Genomic DNA, 4,883 nt, shown 5'->3' on the forward strand with positions numbered 1-4,883 from the left:
GACAGAGAATTGAGCCAGCCAGCAGGGTCTTCTAAGCAACTCTGCCTTAGTTGGTGGTTCTTCTTTCTGCCTCAGTTTACAGCCCATGGCATCACCAGGAGAGCTCTCCTGCAGCAAAGCCCCACACAAGCACCGGGAAGGTCTGCATAAAAGACTGAATCTACTACGTGCAGAACACCAAAGCTGCAAAAATAATCTGCTACTGTGGGAAGAGGGATCAGAATAAACACAGACCTGGATATGTTCCCCAGGCACATCCAGCTAAATGAAGACTACAGAAACCCAAGTAAATAAGGGGAGTAAAATAAAATAAACACACTACACCCCCTTTCCCTTCCCTTTTAAAGTCTTCCTCCTACTTCAAAGCAATCCTCAGACTTTAGAGCTGTATGTGGGTACAGAAAGCATACCCATACTATCCCTACAGACCCCCTCTGGGGGAACTGCTTAACCTTGCATGTGTTTGAAGAGCAGTGTCTGCCTGGTAGTGCCTAAACAGAGGCAACATCACCTTCTATATCCCACAGTGTCTTGTGGTTAAGTAAACTTTTCATCAGCCCACTGCCCTTGTATTATGCAGCACTCCAGACTTCAGAGCTTGGGAAGAAAAAAAAAAGAAAAGCCCTCTTTCTTCCAGATTTGTGCTAAACCAACAAAGCCTCGAGCAAGAAACAAGCAGTCAAAACAAAATCAAAAGAGCGTGAGACCGCTGTCTGGGGTATATGGTGGTATGGAATAGCTGGTGCAAAACCAGTGAACAGCAAACAGAGCAGCTGCTGCGGAGGGCAAAATGCAGAAGTGCCAAACAGCCCTTTTAGAAGAAGCCACGTGGAAGAACTTTGCAGAGAATAGCTGGTGCAGCAACAGTCACGAGAGGTACAGGAAGGAAGGACTACAGGTTGTTATGTGTTGTGCAGAACAGCTTGTGCAGAAGACAGTACAGCAAGCAGAGGTTAGCTGTGCACTGATTTTGTGTGATCACTGAAGCTCCTCAGTAACACAGATTTCTGCTGCCTTTCCAAGCCTTTTCAGATGCCCACAGGCCAGAACTCCTGAAGCTGCAGCAGGTGTGACTGCTGGACCACAAGAGAGCTCTGTGTTGCTTTTACATACAAGCAAGCCCCAAAACTCATGCACTTCTCTTGTCATGTCCAACCCTTAACAGAATTAAAGGAACCCCTATAAGGGAAGGAATTTCTTTGTTTTAACTAACTTGCTTGTAAATAGAAAGTGTCTCTTTTTCCAGTAACATCAGATTTTTTAAACTGATATCAGAGGTACAATCGTGGTAGAGCACTTGTGCAGTAGGGGAACAGATAGCCACAAATAGTTAGCCATAGGAGCAGCTACAGGGTGTTTGGTGAATATGACAAGTGTCACAGTGACTACAGCCTAAAGGCTCACTCTTCATTACTGGTCCCTCTTGGGGATTGCCACTTGTGTTTTAGGATGTTACCCATTCCAAGCTGCTGGTAGGGTACAGATATAAATATAGGGTGCCATCCCTGCAGAAAGGGGCCTTCAAGTACCTGGCATCTGTACAGCTATCTGGCCCAGTGTCATGCCCATCTAATTACATTAAACAAACTAACAACAGCCATACCTTCTTTTCTTTTAAAACCGTATTTTCTAAGAATATAATTATTTTCTGGTTATTCTGTGCTGTTTCCCTTTCTTGCTTTCTACTTCACCCATACATTGTCTTCCTAACAGCCACCATCTCTGTTTATGAATGGTTTTTCATAATGGAGCACCTCCCATATGAAGGTAGATATGCTGAGAAAGTTCGGGCTGTTCAGTCTGGAGAAGAGAAGGCTGCGTGGAGACCTCAGAGCAGCCTTCCAGTATCTGAAGGGGGCCTATAGGGATGCTGGGGAGACACTCTTCACTAGGGACTGTAGTGATAGGGCAAGGGGTAACAGGTTAAAACTTAAACAGGGGAAGTTCAGATTGGGTATAAGGAAGAAGTTCTTTACTATAAGGGTGGTGAGGCACTGGAAAGGGTTGGCCAGGGAAGTTGTGAATGCTCCATCCCTGGTGGTGTTCAAGGCCAGGTTGGACAGAGCCTTGGGTGACACGGTTTATTGTGAGGTGTTCCTGCCCATGGCAGGGGGGTTGGAACTTGATGATCTTAAGGTCCTTTGCAACCCTAACTATTCTATGATTCTATGGTTTTATTATGCATGATGTTAGCTCATTCCCATTTTCTACTAAATGTTGAGCCTGGAAAGTTGTCTTTAACTTGCTTAGCCCCACAACAGGCACCAGTGAGCAGGGTAGGTGAGAGGGAGCTCCCCTGCAGTGGTTAGTTTGCTGGCCAGTGTGTGCAGCACCCACTGCAGCAAACCTTGTTGGACTGCAGCACAGAAGCACCCTGCAATGCCCATGTCTTTCATATTGTTATTGGCGATCTCTCTCTTTCGTTATTTTACTGACTGGGCCCTGCAGAAATAACAAAGTGGCTTTAGAAATCTTCACGGTAACAAAAAAGGGGTCGGAGTAATGAATATCACAGAATCACAGAACGTTTTGGGTTGGAAGGAACCTTGAAGATCATCCAGTTCCAACCCCTCTGCCACAGAACCTTCCACTAGACCAGGTTGCTCATAGCCCTATCCAACCTTGAATACTTCCAGGGACAGGGCATCCACAGCTTCTTGGGGCAACATATTCCAGCATCTCACCACCCACATAGTAAAGAACTTCTTCCTAATACCTACCTTCTGTCCAGTTTAAAGCTTTCCCCCTTGTCCAGTCACTACAAGTTCTTGTAAAAAGTTCCTCTCCAGCTTGTAGTTTCCCTTTAGAAACTAGAAGACTGCTCTAAGGACTCCCCAAAGCCTTCTCTTCTCTAGGCTGAAGAACCCAAACTCTCTCATTCTGTCTTCATAGGAGAGGTGCTGTGGAGCTCTGAGCATCTTTATGGCCTCCTCTGCACTCCTCATTGCAGTCTGAACATCAACAGCTTTCATCTTGCTGACCTAACCTTGACTTGGAAAAGCTGTAGCTATCAGTTCAGTTTCTTTGAGATCAAAATCACACTTCTGTTCCTTCTTTTTTGCCCCCCTGGGAGAGACACAGCCAGTAACCACTTATAATAGGTAGGTCAACTGAATGTTTTGTTTTAAAGTGATACCTACTGACATCTTATTTTCTCTTTGCCCAGAAACAGAGATAGCAAGGTTGTGTTACAGACTGAATGTTAACTGCTGGCGTCAGTAGATGTTGACTCTATCTGAAGACACAGCAATTAACCTCTGCAGCTCCGGCTGATGTCAGGGAGATGAGTAGCAATTAATAAAGTCATATTTCAGCAGCTAAGGGTCACACAAGAGATGAATTGACACAGATGCTCCTGTGGCCAAAGGAAATGACAATGCTCTCTTTCTGAAAGAATCCCATTTGACCTTTATTCCCTCAGAGTGAAATCTCCTTCAATGCAATGGCACTTGCAGACTGTTTTATGTGAGCTCCACAGACTTTCAGACAAAGCTGAGGAACTGTTGGTAAAATGCAAGCTCTTGATGAGTAAGGAGACAGCCTTTCTCCCTTCCACACAGTGTCATGATTACAAGGCCAAGGCACTTGGCCAGTGCCAACAGCACAGTATTGTTTCAGTTTAAATAATGCTTTTACAGACTATTCAGTATTGTTGCAATAGAGGTTATTATGCGTTTTGCCTCAAAATCATTACCGTGTTATCTGGAAGCCAAAAAGCTTTGCTTACAATGAGAGAAGCTGATCACTCTGTGGGTCTTAACAATTTGTTGCTCAAAAAATCTGAAAAAATTAGCAAAAAACTCTTGGAAATATTTTGTATAATATTAATCAATGGACACACTCCTCACAAGCTGTACATATAGTCTTAACTTGGTACACACATATGGACAGGCTTAATTTTAGCTGTGACAGTTTCCTGTATGCCACAGCCAGCTATCCTAAGATCAGAACATGCTTATGCTTTTTGCAAGCCTGGGTGCTAAGGTATCTTAACTGAAAAGAGTTGGAATACTCAACAGGTACAACTACATTCTGTTGGAGGGGTGAAAACAGCTCTTCTTTTTCTGACAGCATGGGCATCATGCCATTATTACAGGCAGAAATGCGATGGAAAGAAACAGTATTCACTTTTAGGAGAAGTATACCTCATTCACCTTACAACTGAATAGTTGCAGTGACAGCCAGCCAGCAAGTAAAGAACAGATTGCTTTTTTCCATGTCTGGTATGGTACAAACTCAAAGATGCAAGGTTTGTCACAAACACAACAGCTGGTATAGACAGAAAGTCTAGATGTGAAGACAATCTGAAAGGAAGGTCCCACCTGCCCCAAAGATATTCTGATGAAAAAAGGAGCCAACCGAAGACATGTCTAGCAAGTACAAGTTGCTGTAGAAGATGGTCCAGATGAAGGTACTTCTTTCTTTGGGAATGGTAGCAATATTCGCTAAAGAAGACAATTGTGCTGTTTAGGCTACCTGGGAGATCCAGATTTAGCTTTTAGCAATTACTGTCCCTAGTTTCTTACATAGAAGTCTCACATGCTCTAACTGTAATTTAGGCTTAATAGTGCTTCCTTTCTGCTTCTTGTCACGTACAGGCAGAATTGAAGACAACAGGATTTCAACTAGATACTCTCTAAATGACATCAAAGCATCATCCCTGAATATGAAAAAAAACAGTGTAAATAAATTACTTGTGTGAAAGCATTTCTAAACACAGCCTAAATAAAGCCAGAATAATTATGCCATAGGGCTGCAAAGAGTTTTTGTAACATCAGGGTCCAATTTTCCATGTGAAAATTTTCTCCTGGGAGAGTCTATTCCAGTCTGACAGAGGAGGGAGGGAAGACATACTTGCTTAAAAAGAGGTTTACAACAACACA

The sequence above is a fragment of the Neopsephotus bourkii genome, unplaced genomic scaffold (genome assembly GCF_033783945.1).
Source record: "Neopsephotus bourkii isolate Nb327-2 ecotype Australia unplaced genomic scaffold, CSIRO-AGI_Nbou_v1 NB_144, whole genome shotgun sequence".
Classification (NCBI taxonomy): Eukaryota; Metazoa; Chordata; class Aves; order Psittaciformes; family Psittacidae; genus Neopsephotus; species Neopsephotus bourkii.